Source organism: Amblyomma mixtum, chromosome 2 (genome assembly GCF_055824585.1).
Source record: "Amblyomma mixtum isolate Tamu chromosome 2, ASM5582458v1, whole genome shotgun sequence".
Lineage (NCBI taxonomy): Eukaryota > Metazoa > Arthropoda > Arachnida > Ixodida > Ixodidae > Amblyomma > Amblyomma mixtum.
In genome coordinates, this window is record NC_143013.1 from 47,508,569 (window position 1) to 47,527,129 (window position 18,561).

General features: G+C 50.2%; 1 protein-coding gene across 4 annotated transcripts in view; it reads right to left on the minus strand.

Annotated features, from left to right (window-relative positions):
• Nucleotides 1-18,561, minus strand: part of LOC149359236 (uncharacterized) — a 70,564-nt gene that overhangs the window by 15,894 nt on the left and 36,109 nt on the right. The window contains exon 1 of one of the 4 annotated variants that reach the window (XM_089571511.1): nucleotides 1,110-1,474. The exons of 2 other annotated variants lie outside the window; for them this stretch is intronic. The gene's annotated coding sequence lies outside the window, so the exon portion shown is untranslated. Of the gene's footprint in view, nucleotides 1-1,109; nucleotides 1,475-18,561 lie in introns of those variants that run through there. One more of the 4 variants, XM_089571513.1, reaches the window with a different exon arrangement.

The window sequence follows — 18,561 nt, forward strand, 5'->3', positions numbered from 1 at the left end:
GCAACAGCAAGCAAGCAAAATTCACACCACCATCATCAAACAAAGTGCGCGAAACCGAGACTGCTAAATGCGGGGACAAATTGGAAGCAAAAGCATCATTGCGCAAATAGAAAGATGACATCAAGAAGGGAAGAGCATGATTATTCAAGAGGCAGTTCCCTCTCCCCCTCGGAAGAGTTTTTTGCGCCATTCACAATTAATTCTTTACTGGAAGCCCAGTCCTTCATATTCACGATTGGTCAATTGCTGTCAGTTATGATAAATAAACGGGCTGGTATTAACAGCATCAATATTGAATTTTACACCCGATTTAATTTACGCAGATGTTGAACAAATAGGACCCTAAAATGCTGTCCTGGGGTACTCCATGTGACGTTGGCTGAATAGATGTGACAACTCTGTATTGAAACATACTGAAAACGATGACAACCTTGAATTATACCAAGGGCACTTGCACGGATAACATATAGTACCGCGGCGTCTCTATCTTGTCTAGGTCAGCTCTGTCTGCACAGCTTTGCTGCGGAGACCAGGAAGATGTGTAGACGTTCTCTTGCAATCTCCGGCGTTTAAACAACGCGGTGAAATGTCTCCACTTGGCGCATGACTTTGACGATGGCTCACCGACAGCACGCAACAAATTGGGTAGACGGACAGAACAGAAACCTGCCACGTCTATCGACGGCTTCAAACCGCTGCGATGGATCCCTAGTGGCGCATTTTGTGTTCGCGTTGAAATCCGCAGTTTCCGTGGAAGCACCGCGGATGTAGCAAATGAAAAAAAAAAAAAAGAGATGCGTGCGGCAAAAGGAAGGAGGCGGTATTTTCTAACGTCGATGGCCGGTGAGCAACCAGCTTGGATGCTTAGGTAAGACCAGACGCGTCGACAACAATCTCGCGCTGTCCAAATCTCGGGCGAGAGCCTCGAGAAATGTCACTGCATCACACATTAAGCCAATTCGGCGTCATTTCGCAGCTTCATCCTGTGACGTTGCTGCCACATTTATCGCTGTGCCAGCAATCAAGTGATTCCCACGTCGAGGTCGAGATTATGCGCAGAAAAAAAGAGAAAGAATGAAAAACACGAAAGATTTCCAGGAAGTACTCACTCCGTCAACCTCTCGCCCTCGCAGTCTTTCGGCGGCAGCATCCTGCGCAAGATGGTAGCCTACCTTATCTCCCGACACACGGGTGGAGTTTCGGCGATGGCCCGATTCTCCCGATAAAGACATCAGCCTTATCGACCGAACAGCCGGCAGCGATGAGCGGAAGCAGACCTCGGTCCGTTCGCGAGCTCGGCCGAAGGAGGATCTATCGCCACTCCCGGTAATGAGCACCGCCAGCAATGGCACAAGAGCAAAGCACGCCTCGCCACGAGGTCAAAAGCCCAACTCAGAGACTAGCTGCAGCTGCACCCGTTATTGCAGCACCGGCCTTTAGGTTTTATTTTCGCCCACCTGCACCTTCTCTCTGGCCGCTTGGAACCCGCGTAGTGTTGAGAGTGTGCGTCTGCAGTAGGCGCACCAAGCGGGCAAAAATTTTCCAGAAACACAAACCGCAACGTCCGGCTTCTTCCAAACTTTGTCGCTGCTCAGCTATCTCTGCGACGCTTCCTGTGCTGGGTCTGGTATTTGGGGGCAGTTGTCTCTTCTTATCTCCGGTTGGTGTAGAGGTCCTTACGCGTCATCACTGCGTAGAGGACTAAACGAAGCCGAGGCGCTGTTCCGAGCAGTGAACGCGAGGCGGGCACTTCCTCCCCGGTCTGAAGGGAGAGGCATCGCCAGCCGCCGTCAACGAGCAAGACTTGATGTGGGCATTGTAGTTTTTAAGCTAAGTGTGAAATCACGGCTGCGATAGGGACAAGGGCCTAATTTCACACCTGACTTGCGCACTGTTCTCGGCTGTGCTGTATCGACCTTCCTTCGCTCATCAACGAGCCTCTCGTGTCTATGGTGCATTCAGTCCAAATTTCGATGGCGTTCCGTAGCACTGCTATGTTTCTTTTCTCAGGCAGACGCAGCAGCGTCGCAAGCTGGCCTTCAGCCGGCATCGCTCTCAGCTTGTTCGTCGGAACGCTTTTTCGAACCCCGGCGCGCATAACGATTGCAGGGTTGCAAATACAAATCGTCCCTTCCACCGGAGGCACAGGCTTAACGCACGTGTGCGCGGCTTGTGATCGGTCAGCGGCTTGGCTCCGGTGTATTCGGCTCTTGTGACTGGCCATGGCAAGGATGCCGGCAAGTTACGGACCGTTTGGCAGCTCAGTGCTTTTGGCCTGTGACTGAGCGACGCACGGCCTACCTAGCTCCTGCAACGATGTGAAGCTCTCACCGCTGCGCTGCTTTGTGAGGCCACAACAGCCGCCAATATGGCGACTGGACTCAGTGAGGGAAAACAGAGGCATTTCAAGTGACGTTTAGCTATGTTCCCCACGACGTGAAAAGGGGAGGAAAGGCGTAGTTATCTCAATTCAGGGCGCACGTTAGGGAAGGGACGAAGAAAGCAGGGAGAGAGAAAGGCTCCCTGTAGTCCATGGTGAGTCATGGTCAACTGCAATACTGCGATGTTTTTTTACAACAGCATTGGGGTGCTTATCTGCACCCCCGCACACGCAGTTGTGCGGGGGTGCAGATAAGGGCTACGGGGCGGATGGGGTGCCAGAAGCGTAGAACTCGAGCCGCGGTGTGTGATATCAGGCCTCTGGCGAAATTGGATGTGGTGAATTTTGAATTTTGAGTCGGATAGAATTTTCGTGGCAGAAATGGAGATGAGAGCGAGCGCAAAGGCGGCTTCCTCTGGAATTTATGATAAATCTGTGATAATGGAGCCTGATGCGAGTAATTGGGCCTGATAGCGACGGCGAGGACCATGCGGAAGCTCGACGAGTACGCGCGCTGCCACGTCTACGTAGGCTACCTCGCAACTGTCACCGTACAGCATGTGTAGGGCTTTGGCGCGGATGGCAATGCGTTCTCCGTAGGGTTCGGGGTGTACGTTCTTAGGTGTTGGAAGGATAACGACCCCCCCCCCCCCCCCCCCCCCCCCCCCCCTCCTGGTAGGATGGGTGATCGGGGCAATGCAAGGCCGGGGAGCATACCTGGCTCCGCCTGCACACCAACACATACACACCACTCTGTACGCACAAATATATCGCGACCGCTTCTGCAATGCGTGTTGCAGCGAACGCGCAAACCTAACCCACATTCTGTGGGCATGTCCGCAAATATCATCCCCGCGCTGTAATTCCACACCATGGAGCAGTGGGAGGCACTGATACGCACCTCTAGCCCTGCCGTGTAAGCGGCGGTAGTGGCCTGGGACGCCGGGGCTCCCGTCCGTCTGTTTAATTGCTAGCACAATCCATCGGTCAATCGACGGTGGCCAGCACGATGATAGGGGACCTAGAAGGGCTTGCAAGTTTTTCGAGTTTGACGCGTGCGCTCATTGAAAAAAAAAAAAAAAAATGACACGTAGAAAAAAGAAAAAGAAATTTGCGTTCTCATAATTCGAGCTTTTGTTTCCATGATGCTCTGTCATGATTGATAGATCCAGCATGAAGACAGAAATTGCTTACTCCTTAAAATAGTAAGCGATTTAAAAGCCAGTCTGCTGAATTTTATTGACCCTGTTTTCTTGGAAGCAATGGAAAGGGCCTTGCCGAAATATATGTATAAACGGGTTCTCTGACAAAAAAAAACCATGGCAGAACTTCCGAAACGTAGTATTCTGAGGCGAGAAAGTTTCTTTGCGTTTGCTAGGCGGCGTCTGATAGCCCTGGCACCAGAAGCGCGGCAGCGACTTGCGCCGCCAAGGGGTTGAGGGTGGCATAAAATTAGATGCATACCAATTATAGCAAATTTATAAATGGTCTATATACTGCCAATTGACTTGTTATCGGTTCTATTGCCTTCCTGTAAATATTTAATTCATCTTGTCTAGTCACAGTCTACAGACTGTCTATAGATACAAGACTGCTAAAATTGTACGGCGACAAATCAATAGATTGTCTATAGATTCTCTATAGGGTCTGTATTGTCCATATACTTGTGTATAGAAATTGTCTGTGGAAGAAAATCTGTGGACGGTCTATAGACTGCGCAAAAAAACAGCGCGAACAAACGGGGACTAGACGAAGAATACACAGCAACAAGCGCTGACTCTCAACTAAAGTTTTCTTCGTCTAGTCCCCGTTTGTTCGCGCTGTTTTTTTGCATTATGTATCACCAACTCGCCCGCTTATCTATCCTATAGACCGTGCTAAGGAAGTTTTACAAGGGTTGTAAAAAGTACGGAATAACTATTATGTTCTAATTTACTTTTCAATTCTTTATTTTGAGGCCAATTATGTATCGAATGAAATTAAATGTCCTGTAGAGGTTTAAGTGCTCAGGAGGTTTAAAGAAGCAACCACTAAGAAACGATATCTACCTGAAATATGCGCAATCATATTTCGCCGTTAAAGGTGTTACCGATAGTAGCGTCGCTGTTAGCACAGTGGCAGTCTGCTATTTGAAACATTTTAAAAGGTGATGGTGATGGGAAAGCAGGGCAAACGTTGCGACTTGATTGGGAGAGAGAAAAAAATTATAGCGCCTTCTTAGAAGAAAAATAAAGGTCTGTGTAATGCTCGGTCCTGTTCGCAATTAGGCCACGTACCAGCAGAGCGGCGAAGGTTGAACACAGGACGTCGCCATCGTATTGTCTGCTCTCACTGTCTACGGCAGTTTAAAATATCAATCAGTGGTGGCGAAACCGACAGCTCTCATTCGCATCTTTAGTCTTCTGCGACAGCGGATTGACCTGCAATTTTTGTGCGACTTTGCTGTACACCGTGCAGCGCCGAAGCGTAAATTCCAGTGCATATATCTCTCATTTTTCGCGACATGCTCCTCAGTTCTTCCGCTGCAAAAGAAGATCGAGAAGAAGTGCCGGATGTGAGGGAGGGCACACCCGCTCGGTTTCCTCGGAAATTACGGTTGTCGCCGTGAGATCAGCAGCGAATGACAGAGTTACGTACCTGCGTGTTAAAGGAGTGATAAGCAAATCACTGTTAACTCTGCAGGCCGCTGAAATAAAGCATCAACATCAACACGCTTCTAGAATCCCCCGCAGGCCGGCAAAACGACGCAGTGTTGGCAGAAAAGGACAAATCTCGTGGCTATTGCTTCCTTGTGCGGCTCTCGTAAGGTCGGAATGAAGCCGATAAAGAAGGACGCCGCAGGCTGCGGCGTCTCTGCTGCCTAGCTTAAATAACTGGGCTCTGCGTGTGGGTTTCAACGCACGACTAGAGCCACGCCATGGGTGAAATGCGGCACATGTTTAGTAGGCCTCAGGTATCCAGAAGTGCGTCAAGGAGCTGCTCGTAAATTCTATTCATACGGGCTTACGCCTTAGGCGTTGCCTATTCGCGTGGCTTTCCCGGGAAGCTGCCAAGGAGAACCGCGGAGAGTCGGCATCTTCGAGACGAACCTGCCGTCGGGCCGGAGCAAATCTCAGTCATGTGTCACCACATGAGCATGCGGCCGGTGAAGCAAACTTTTGTCAGTGCACGCCATAAGCCGCTGCCTACAGAGCGTGCTTCGCAGGGTGGCCATTGGGGCGTAATTAAGCGGCCGCTCCACGATCGAGGAAATCCCGGGGGCCCATTCTCGACCACCGGCGCCGCCCCGACGTAATGAGGCATTGGACGGCCTATCCTCGACACTGCGAGCCACCCCCTTGCAAGGGAGAAGCTCGAAAGGGGGGAAAAACCGCTCGGCCGTAATCCGCAAGAGCGCTCCTCGACGACGCTGCCTGCATCTTTGTTTCTAGGCAGCTTCGCGCACATCCAACTGCGGGTAATGGAATGTAAATTAAGACCGAGCGCTGGCTGCACACAGGCTGCGTGTATGACGCTCTGAAAAATGCCGAAACATTAGTGGCAAACTGCAGACATGTTCTTCCGTCTCGCGGGGCGGAGGATAGAGCTGTACCTGAAGCGCTCTGAATGCGTTCCCTGACAACGGCGGCGCGGGAGTGGATAATCCGCCCGGTGTGTCGGAGGTATATAGTTTCGGATCCCAATGTCGCCGCAGAACCGAGTGCCGATCAAGTAGAAACTGCGTCTGGGTTGCCTGACACGGCCGGAACAATAACGGTGGTCTAACTTCAGCACCACCCACTCTGTGAACAGGACAAAGTTGTAGTATGATTTGCTCCCGTTGAACCGCTGATGCAAAATGAATTTAGTTCAGGTAGTGTTCATGTTGGACGAGTCCTTGCTTAGGGAGCTCGAAACGGACATTTTGACGATACATGATCGCCTCTTTTAACGTCCATACACATTTTATTCGTAAGTGGTTGTTCCTTTGCGGGGCTGTTCAGCCTTTACTTCAGTTAATGAGCGAAGAAAGTTGGGCGAGTTGGTATATATTAATGATTATCAGCAAAAGCGAAACTGGCATACAAGACACGAACTATCTACGCACGTGTCCAGCAGCAAAAAAACACTGGGCAGAGAAAGACAGACCTGGACGCGTCGTTATTCACGCTATCAGTTGAGATAGACACCCTTACGGCGATCCAATTCATTTTGTGAAACCGCAACTGATGGTCGACTGACGCAAGTGTCTCCAGAATTATGCACGTAAAACGTACGTTGCCATTACTTCCCTAGCCAATTGGTCCTTATGCCTCAATAGAATGGCTGCACTGAAAAGAACGGGGGTGCAACCATATGAACCACGGTGCAGGGCAAGATCAATGGACGATTTTGACAAGCTATTACCGCATTGGAGCGTTACCGCATTGTTGGAGCTATCTTCATACTGTCACGCGCCACGCAGCAACCCCGTTGGAGGAGGAAGAGGCGCGATTTTAAGCATTTGTCGTGCATTTGAGGCACTGAAGTTTGCCCCAGATTTCGTCGGCTATCTAATGACACAACTGTCGCCAGAGTCGACCTTCCTGGATCTGAGAAAATCATCGCCTCAGTCGTTCGGCGGATCGTTCGTGAGGAGCTGGCCTCTCAGTCGCAATGTGTCACGATCATGCGTGCCATCCATGCTCCCTGCTTCGGCGACGTATGGACCAGCCCTGCACTCGACGCACCTATGACGAGCTGCGCAACAGTTACGGCGCAGACGATCGGGCACTTCTTTCCGAGTCTCGACATCAACGTGGCCAGCATCTGCCCGAGACCATGCCACCCGAAACACCTCGACGCGGCTTCCTGTCTGTGTACTGCTCTGTCAAATGAGTTACAGTTACGGCCGCAACAGACGCATCTCCCGCTATTGTCTGTCGATGTGCATGCCCTTCCGCCCGTCCCGCTTCCGAGACGACGCACCGTAGCAACCTTCTCTTCGGCAGCCGCCTTTTCCTGACCGTCTCTTGTCTTCGAGCGCAGCATCACTTCTCTCTCGATGCTACCGATTCCCGTCGCATTTCGCCGCCACTGGGAAACTAACTGGTGCGTCCGATGGAGGTAAGGCCACGGTCAACTTCGCCCATGCCTCTTCCCATTCACATGCTGAAGTGCCTCTGTGTGCGGAAAATGGTAGAACAGCTGCACTGGTAGACACTGGGGTCGCTGCGTCTGTGATGACACTTTCGTCTAGGCATCATCTCGGAGAGAAAGCTGTGTATGCGTGGGATCGAGCCATCATTTTTTGCGGCGTCGAGCGTGAAAGTCTGGACGCAGAAAAACATACAGGGAGGCCTGTGGATGCGACGTCTTGAGAAAATGTGGACAAAGTTCACGAAATGGCTTTGGAAAGAGAAGGACGTCGGCTAACTGCATAGCAGAGACCCTAAACTCTTCACGAGAGGGCGTGGGTTACATATTAACTGATGTGCTAGACATGACGCAGGTTTCTGCAAAGCGAGTTCCCAAACGCCTCAATGCTGACTGGAAGCATGAACATGTTTCAGTTTCTCAGGCCATACGTAGAGATGTAAAATTTCAGGAAAATTTGAATGGTGTGAAAAAAACCGTTCTTTTCAGGGTTTTTTTCATGAAAAATTGGAAATTTTGCAAAACATGACAAAAACAGATTTATCTGCATTAGCACAGCAATCAATAATAATGCTCCGAAGTTCAGTCGAATATGCAGTTATAGATGTCATATTGTGAAACGAACTTCTGGTTCTATTGCACCGAGAAGATAAATAATGATTTGCACTTCATGCGAATATGGAGGTATAAATATCATATTTGTGGAACGAACTTCTTGTTCTATTGCACCAAGAAAGGGAACATGAAAACTGATCTATAAGTCACTCCATATGGGACTCAGAATCACTGTCGCTGGATGCGGCACTACGCGCAGCAGCATGGATTGAAGCTGTGTCCACAGCTGGGTTCGACTGCACATACACAAGCTTTCGAACGCGTTCCCCTGAAAGCCTATTGCGAATCCTTGTATGGACATTCCCGAAACGTGACCAGTTTGTTCGCAGCTGGCGGATGATGGTGGTATCTGCAGCAGTCGGCAAGCCAGACGAGTTAGCGACTGGTTGGGGTAAACGCCTTGCCACCAGGTAGATGGGGTCACGTGCTTCGCTGAAGACCCCTGTCCTGTACCAAATTCCTGCGGATGGTCTGTACTCTGCTATGTTGGAAATCAAGAATCTAGGCTTGTATTTGGCTAAAACCGCTTACATGCACAGCAGCCTATGTTATTTATGCCGTGTGTGTAGTGCTGTAGAATTTGCAGCCGTTTTGTTCTACTTCAGCCGTGAGTTCAAGTATTAGTGTGTTTTTAAGTCAAGCCTGGATCTTATATGTGACCTGGCCTTCAACCCGCGTACTCGTAGCACGAACGTTTTAAAAAGCACTACCTGGCACCGGCGATGACGACTGCCCTCCAATCGTTCAAAGATGCACGCTGTAATTGTTTTCAAAGCAAAAACAAAAACCTTAACTAAAAGCAAGCAATCGTAAAACCTTGAAATTGCATTGTGAAATTTTCAATGTTTTTTTCCATTTTCCCTCGTCTGAAAAAAACGAAAAAAACCGGTTTTTTTCCAAAATTGCAGTGTTTTTTTCAGGCCTTCACATCTCTAGCCATACGTGGGCAACTTAAGGCAGGTGAAGGACAAGGATATTTCGGTATGATTTCGAGACCAAAGAGCAGCCGAAGGGGTGGTGAGACTGGGTTCACCCCGGCCAAAGAAATCCGGGACGGAAAGGGTGATGGCATCAGCGCCTTGGGACAGGGATAGAGATGTGTTTGTGTACTATGTAGACACAGCAGCATGTTATACTGCCTTGTTGTGCAGAGTCAGGCAGGGGCTGATAAAGAAGATTTTGGGAAACGGAAGCTCAATTTTTCCATCGTAATGATTCAAAAGAAAGTTTTCCTAATCGTTCAGAAACCAGCCAATATCAAATTTCCAGTGTAGTGCAGCATCCACCTTACTAGCACGATTTAGCTTCCAGCGACTATCATCTGCTTCCGAGTCTTAAGAAACACTTGAAGGGCACACATTTTTCTGCTCGTGAAGATTTCATAGCTGCTCCAACCAGTCCTTTTTCCAGAGGTGTCTATAGACGCTGCTGGACCTTCCTCCCAGATGCATTCACCTTTGGCTATAATGTGTTGAATAAACGCAAACGGTGGCCAGTGCGGGGTCAGCAGCCTGCGACGAACGAAGCGGCATCGTCGCCATCGTCGTAGGCCACAAACATCCACGGGCGACCGCCTTGCTCCTAGTGGAGAAGCCAGCTGTGTGAAATCCGCTGGGAAGTCTCGAATTGGGAAGTTCTGTCACTATGAGCGAAATCTCTGAGCAAGGGCGTTGCACATATCCAAAAAATTCTGGAGGAGTTGACCGCCGCGGTGGCTCAGTGGTTACGGCGCTCGGCTGCTGACCCAAAAGACGCGGGTTGGATCCCAACCGCGGCGGTCGAATTTCGATGGGGGCGAAATTCTAGAGGCCCGTGTACTGTGCGATGTCAGTGCGCGTTACAGAACCCCAGGCGGTATAAATTTCCAGAGGCCTTCACTACGGCGTCCCTCATAGCCTGAGTCGCTTTGGGACGTTAAACCTCAATAAACCAATAAACCAAACCGAAAAATATTTTTGAACGGGAATCCGTTTGTGAACGCAATTTTTTCATACGTAAGATTTCAATATAAAAATCAATATATCCCTAGATCACTCGATGGCAGTCAATTTTTTTTTCTAATAACGTTTTTCCTATCGTCAAAAGCGTTTCCTATTGGTTTTCTATGCGAGTCTCAAATGTTCGATGGGATCGATGGAAACGATTGAAAGGATGGATTTTGCTACTTATCAGAAGAATGGAACATTCCGTAAAAGTATCTTGCAGTTTCCCAACTGTCAAATTTTTGCTCCGAAATTGTCGGACATGAGGGGAAAGCCGATCAGTACGGCTGGTCCTCCGGCGAAGCGAGGCGTTTACAAGAGCTCGCACCCTACGGTAGCCGGAAACGCTGGCGTGTCAAGCGGCTGCTCTCGCCACAGGGTCAGAGAAGCGTGCACCCTTTTTCGCCATCGACGCTTCGCTCAATAAAGGAACGCTTCACTTTGCTGGATATTGCTTGCTTCCGAATTCACTTGCAGAGCTCCGTTACAGGCATACGGCATGTACGCGCCAACTCGCGTACTAAACAATCAAAGCTGGGCAACAGAAGCATACTTGCACGTGAGAAAGCGGGTTTGCAAACCCTTATGCTGATTTCTGTTTAGCAGCATTATGCAAGCAGAATAATAGAGTTTTTGGAACACAACAGCGTATTGCGTAAACTTCAACAATGCGCTACAGCGGCACCTCAGCACCATTTTGCAGTTACCCGAATGCGCTCGACCTCTCGCTACAGGTAATCCGGCTGATGAAATATCAGTAGATGTGCACAAAGCATAAGATATAATTTGATATCCTGAAATTCAGCACTGAACGATCGTTCCTTGCGTAACTTGATTTCTGGTTTTCTTTATCTTTAGTCGCAGCGCGCGTGCTGTAATTCCGCAAGCCTTCGGCTAGATCTTCTACTGTTGGCGCATTGTCGGGGATCAGTTCTTGAACCACTGCTTTTCCTTCTGATATCGAAACCTTATTACAATATGAAACAAAATTCGCTTACGTAGCGACGATTGTGTGGTTTATCGCGCTGCCACGTCTATCTAGCATTATAATCTTCTTAATGAATCTTCTACCAGTTTCTACGCGTAGTCCGATCCTTGGCAAATGAAAATCAACTTCAGTAAAAAGTGTTCTCACGTGTTTCATTTAGAGCTTGCACCCTTCCTTATCAAGGTTTGTCATTTAGAACAGCAGAAGAGAATAAGTGTCTTGTTACCTGCGCGCGAGTTCCAGGGGTGTAATAGTCATTTCATGTTTAGCTGGCTTATCATCGGAAAAAGTGCCCAGCAGAGTGACTCCGCCACTGTACACCCATCCCCAGAATATGCCCTGAGGCAGCATCTCAAGGTTGATTCTACTATGGAAATTGAGGTCGTACGAAAACGCGGCTCGTTTGGGCTTCCGGAAGGGTCAAGACACTAACGCTGCTACAGGGTATTTTTCTTCCTGCTCTCCGGGAGCAAGCAGCTCAAGTTTCTCGCTCTATGTGTGGCGCCCACTCGCTATGCATGCGCGCATCTCCGCCGCTGGCTGTCTCCATTTGTCTGGCGCCGGCTAGACGTGACAGATGGCGCCAGCGTTCACGCATATCAATCAGCCCGCACGCTTCTGAGAAACGGCAGAGTGTTTCTGGCCAGTTGATATCAGCGGCAGACGATCGCAGGAGAAAGCATCCCCTGGCAGGAGAGGGAAGGGGCACCCGACGGAAACCACCGGCGAGGGGAGCCGGAGAAACAACGGCTTGCGGTGGTGCGTCCGCCATTTCTCTTTATTTTGTTCTCACTCCAAAACACTTCTAGCGCAGGCGAACAAGGACTCGCCCACGCGCTCTTCTGTCCCGACAAGCAGCGCGTCGTTTAAGGAACGGATCGCTGAGAAACATCCGGAACGAAGCGAGAGAGCCGCGACGCACGAAGGTGGGAGTCACAGGGACGGTCGGCCTCAGCGATCATCTGCGCCAGGGGAATGGCCACGCTCGGAGCAGAAGGGGGTGGACGTGCGTAAGGACACACTCATGTTTGCTTTGGTTTGGGATAGTGGTTCATAACCTAAGTTGATTCTGAGGAAGAGAGGGAACGCAGTGTATGAGAACGTCAGAGTCTAAAAAGAAGAAAAAAATTCTGAGTGGTTTAGCTCTGGTTAAACCAGGAGGGTTGCGAAAGCAACGAAGACAGAGAGAGAGAGAGGCGATGGAGAGCGCGCGGCAGCGGCGGCGGCCCCGGCACGTTAGCGCGGCGGCGGCACCTCTGAGTCACCCGCACAGCGAGGGCGGCGCGCCAGCTGCGCGCCGCGTGACGTCACTGCTCCTCGCGCATGCGCAGTATGGCCTTTGATCAGCTCCGCGAAATGGCTCGGCGACTCGCGTTGCGCTGCGATCGCCTAGCAGCGCTTCTAAAAGCTGCCAGCCCGGTGAAAACAGGTGATTGGTTTCTTGTCTCGGTGAGCCCAGCGTATCCCTTTAACCGTTTTCCGCCAGGTTTTCCTGAACCGGTGGTGATCGGGGCATACGCACAGGGCCTCCGTAGCCGCAGAGAGACGCCACATGTAGACCACTCTTCGGAAGCCATGACGACCCCTCGTGTGATGCTGCTCAGGCCTTGGCTACAGGTGTGTGCGAAGGCTGGATACGACCGCGCATTTTATGCTTAAGTAGCCCGACATCTGTGTCTCTGCCCCTCCCTCCTTCGCTCCTGAAGGCCGCTCACCTGATAAATATTTCTGAACACGTGCGGCTTCTGCCAGGAGGCAAAGCTTAGGCAGAAAAGTTGTCCACTGCAGCGCGCTGACGTCATTCAACTCTCACTGTGTTCAGAACAATTTTTTCAGAACGATCGGAATTTGCACTCCGGCTGCTGATACATCGTGCAGAAAATTACATCTGTCATTTTTACGCGGGCAAAAAAATGAAGGATACTTGTATGCTCAGAACAGCTACAGAACATCTTCATATGCGATTCAAGAAAACCAGCCAGGTCATCCCTGTCTCTAATTTGTATCGTACAGAAAGAAAGGGAAATTATTGATCGTCGATTCGCGCAGTTCGGCTGGATGCGAATTACGTGCGCTAGCAGTTCAGTTTTCTCTTCGGTTCCGGTGTTCAGAATTTACTATGGGCAGGTTCGCCCGCTAAAAAAATTCCGAAACAAAAAAGCAATGTTCTAAAAAATTGCCTCCGCAGTCCAAAAAAAGGCTTGGAGTTGTGAGAACCAGGGAGCAGTGTTGCACAAGATATAAGACTGTATGCAAAAGAAAAATAACTGCTGTGGCCGGCAACAACAAATCGGGCGACGGCTAGATGACAGCCTCGAACCTGAAGTTGTAAGAGGTGCCACTGGCATTGTTTCAAGGAAGTTTCTGCCTGAACCCTCAAGAACGAGCTGTCATCGCGGAGCAGGAAAAGTTCCTCTGGCACGACCAGCGGAAGTCACCGTAAATATATGCAGAATTCGTCATTCCCTCAGTCATAGGTCACTGGGAGTCTTCCTATACCACTTCTGGCGCAGTGGCGCAGCGGTCAAGCGATGCTCCACTGCCCTTCTATGGCAAGTGCTACCATCGGTGGGACTTGGGTTGCTTGGGTTGGGTTGCGACCCGGGTTGCTCTTCTCGAGCAGCCTCTCCCGATTAATGGAGCTGGCGCCTGACACGGCGGGCAGGCGCTCACCTGCCCATAGAGTGGTGGACAGTCTGCCACAAAACTGGCTTCAGACAAGCAGACAAACATAAAACGGCTAAATGAAAGGAACGACCACTATGACTACCCTTACAAAAATTTCTTTAGACAGTCTATAGACTGTCCATAGAATTTTGTCTAAAGATCTATAGACTTTCCATAGACAAATCCTATCGACTAGTTTAAGGCGATACAAACATTATAGAAAATCTATAGAGGTATGGCCGTAGACTTTTAGTGGACTTTTGTCTATAGACTGTCTATGGAATATGAATAGACGAAAACATATCTGCAGGTAGGCAATAGAGTCAACAAGAAGTGTAGAGACAGTCTATAGATCATTTTTATAAGGGTATGACTAAAGAAACGCCTCGGCAGCGGATTAAAGAAAGTAAATTGAGATTAAACTCCGCCTCTAAGGTTACGACGCGACAGCGGTTCCTCCTTCACCACGCAGACGCACTGTTCCCCTTTCACAACCACAGTGAGTGTGTGAAAAACCACACGACATGATATAAAGCCTCGATTTAACAAAGCCATACGAACTGCCTGTGCGGCGTAGAGGCAGTGACTCTCAGACTGAGGGTCAGGGGTTCGACTCCTGTGTAGGCTACATAGGTGCGGTTACCAAGATACAGCGATGGGTCTGCTGCGCAGCAGCTTAAAAGGTGCCGCCTGTAACCTGAGCGTCTATGTGGGGAGGAAGACGGCTCGCGGTTGCTCCGATCTCCGATGCGCCGCTGGTGTGGCTGGCCATCAATGGGAGCTTCCTGTAACTGAAGCTTTTCGGCGGCACGCTGTGGCGTAAGCCGCGTGTCTCGAGAACGATTTTCGGGACACGTCTCTGTTTCCACATCGCTACAATCGGAGCAGCACTCGTGTGTGCGCATCTTTCAACGTGGCTATTTTCTTGTCGTGTGTGATGCTAGCGCGGAAAGCATTTCACGAAACGTGCGCCCTTGCATGAGTAACGGGCGAAAAATAACCTTTTGTTGTCTCTCTCCACAATCTGCGCCTCAATCGCGGTAGAATCCATCGGATATTTAGCGTGTTTATTATTAGTTTGGCAACCGCGTCTCTACGTTCTTATCGCTCCAACGCAGACGCCTCGCGCTTTAAAATGCATTGCCACCAGGAATTAGGCAAAGGCGATGACGCCGGCTCGAGAGCCTCAGTAAAAAGCTCGGTCGCAAACCTGCCTGAGTCTACTACGTTTCGCTATCACAAAGGCAACTGAGTTTCGAGACGGGCGCGCTCTGTTAGCGCTGGCTGTTCTGCCCTTTTTTTCGGCGGTCTTTGTAACGAAAACATGGCCAATCAAGTTTGCATTGATTACTTTTGTAAATAAGGAATATTTGCCCTCGGGGAAAGGCTGAAACTTGGTTGAGGCCACGGTAAAGAGAAACATTTGAGGAGAAGCCTTTGCGTAACTTTTTTTCAAGCTGGAAAAGAGCGCTGCCAGCCGGCCACCAATCAGGGAGGCGAGAGCGACTTGCGTCTCCGTTGCTATAGCAACTCCACAGCCTGCGCATGGGCAGTTGCGGGTTGCTGCTACTGCGCAACACTTCCTACTTCGGTGAGCAAGGTAGCAGAATTTGCTAAAGGCGCACGACTGCGTCGCTGTTTTTCCTTCGTGAAAAACAAAATTGCACGTGGCTTGGAACACGTTTTCTGCAACGCCACTCGTGCTACTCTGCCATGCTTCTTTCCTACCCCCATGCCAAAGTGGGTGCTTGTGAAGCAGCACAGTTGCTCTTTCCCAGACATGCCTCCACTGCTGTCCTGTTTAAGACACGGCACAACGCAGTGTTTGTCACGAGTTGCACTCTACCGAGACAGGGGCAGCGGACTTTCCCGCATGTGTTTGGAAAAGCTTGCATGCACCTTCTCTACGTATCTGTGCCACGCGACGCCGGGTTTCTGGATCCAGAGCAACTGGGCCGTGACCAAGGATCGGCTTAAGAATTGACACTCCCCACGGGCTCGGTCATTCACAGCACACCAGGAGGCGCGACTTCTACCAGACGCGTCCCGCTAAACTGCACTGCAACGCAGTACTATTAGCGCCGGTAGAAGCCCACTCTCTCCACCTAGCGGAGCATATATGACGCCCTTGCGTACCCGAATCGCATCTGCTGTCGCATGTATTAGGGATCCCGCTTCGATGCCCAGAGATTAAACCCTTTCAGTGGGCGACCAACCCGCACCTGAAAGGCAGGATCGACCCCGAGCGGAAAGTGCCTGCTTACTAAATAAGAAACACCCGTGCAGTTGGCGTATACGAAAGCGAATGCCTCGGGGCGACGTTCCATGCAGCGACAGGCGATAAACAAAGGTGCCCGGGAGCGATGTTCTCCGCACAGCCAGTAAATCTTGAGCAGCAGCTAATAAGGCCTGCAGGACAGCTCAGGCCTCTGCAGGGATCCCAGAGCTTTTCAATGTTTCACGCTGACACTAAAAACGTGTTCGCGCACAATACACTGGCGTGGGAAGGCGCACTTAAATAATTACGGGGCTTGAGCGCGCACTGATAGCTGCGCTAGCAAATATCAGCGTAATGGTGATTTGTTGCCTATCGCGCTCAAGGCGCCGGTGAAGTCTTCTATGACGGAATTTTTTTGTCTCCTCCGTTCACTGGGCGCAAACTCCTTTACGTCAGCCCAGCTGCGCTACCGGGCAGGCTCTTTTCAATGGCTGTGCAGGTAGTGCTCAGCAGATGACGCCTCCTCAGGCGCACTTGGAATTTGCTGCTGCTGCTGCAACTGTTCTCGCCTGGACGCCTGCACACTGGCGGGATTACTTTCCGGGGTTAGGCGAAGCATAGAGCGCTAGCGCCAGAGCATAGTGTGCGAGCTTTATCGGAGTCTTATTTATAGGAGGAGGATGAGGTAGAAGAACAAAGGCAGGGAGGTTAACCGGAAGAATAATCGGTTTGCTACCCTACACGGAGGGAAAGGGGTGAGGGAATAAAAAAATGAAACAGAAAAGAGAGTACCAGAAAATTGAAGTTTCTATGAAAAGTCAGCGTTCGTTAAAGCCACAGCCTATCATGCAAGCCAGAAGTTCGCAAGAAGCGGAGCAGTAGTGCCTTGGAGGCCTTCACCGCCGACGATCGCCGCGGCCAGTGGTTCATTTCCGTCAGTGGGCGTGGATCTAAACGCTCCAGCGCCCGGCTGAGAGACTGCCTTTCGGCGCTCTTTGCAGGGCAGTCCCAAATAATGTGGGTTATAGTCTCGTCATACCCGCAGATGGCACATGCAGGGCTATCAGCCATACCGATTAAGAAAGAGTAATGGTTGGTGAAAGCTACACCAAGCCACAGGCGACACAGTAAAGTTTCTTCACGTAGTGGTAGGCCGGATGGAAGCTTGAGCTTCAGATCCAGGTTCAAGGATTTTAAACGTGAATTGGGAAATTGGCCGGAATTCCACGCGGCAAAAGTCCTCCTCGACCACGAAAACAATGGGTACACGGCAACTGCTGCGAAACGAAGAATGTCGCTCTCTGCGACCTGCACAGCCCTGGTTCGTCCGACAGCAGAGCGCGATTTACCCCCGGGGGACGAGTGAGGCTCTGGAGCGTATATTTGCGAAATACGACCTGTGCTTTGCGCACGTGCTGTCCAGCAAGCTGAAACAACTGCTCTGTTACGCAAAAGACGTTACGCAGGAATCGTGTATAAGATCCCCTGTAAAAACTGCGATGCCTCATACATTGGGCGAGTCAGGCGATTTTAAAAGAGGATTAAGAGAGCACAATAAGGACGTCAAACAATGCCACACGTCTTCCAACGCCCCATCAGAGCATGCTCAAACGATGCAGCACATCATTAACTGGGGACACGCCTCAATCTTGGACACAAAGAAATCATTATCGTGAAGATTGCTTTTTGGATCTCTTTACGTACACACTGTCAAGGGTGTTTCTAAAAGGTCGAAGGGCAATCTCCCAGAAAACTATTCCCACTCACTTAGCTGTCATGTACGCATATAAAATGCGGCTCATTCCGACCGTCCTCATTGAGAACAAGGGACACGTATGCACCAGAAACGTCATGTTCTAAAACAATTTATTGGAGAGTGTATGTTTTATTCAACCATAATGCTTCACCCTTGCCAGACAGGATTCTGTCGAACCCTGGGCTACTATTACTATTACTACTACCATTGATATTGTTTGTACTAGTGGCAATCATTATTTGGCGTGGAAAAAGAATTCAGGTTCTAAGAAAGGGCCTGGTACAAAAGCGAGAGGAGACGGCAGGGATGCAGTAGGAGCAACTCAAATGCGACAGCTATCCGGCTGGGAGACATGCCTCCTCCTCATTCCATCCATGTCTCCCGTTCGTGGCGGAAGGAAAGCGTGCCGACCCCACAACTTACTCCCCGAGTTAACGACATGATCGCTCGCGCAAGAAGACGCATGCGAACGACACACGCTATTGTGCGCCGCGCGCTGGTTTCGTTTCCTTGTCTTTTACCAAGCGCTGCCGGGCACCCTCTAATCCTACGTAGGGAGTTCCACAGTCCGGGCATGGAGCAAACACACTCAGTCATAGCCGCGTATGTTAAGCGATGCTTTTAAAGAGTGCTAATCGTAGAACGCGTACATGGTTCATTTCATTTCATTTCATTTATTGTATGTCGTACAGGGATCGCTGCTTCTCGCGTTTGTACATTTGACGCGTTTGACCCAAAAGTCGAATGAGTTGCGTGAAATTGCAGATAACCTTGCGTAAGCTGTAGTTAACGATCGTTGTGCGGAACGTGAGCGAACGAGGAATTTCCATGTCCAATGAA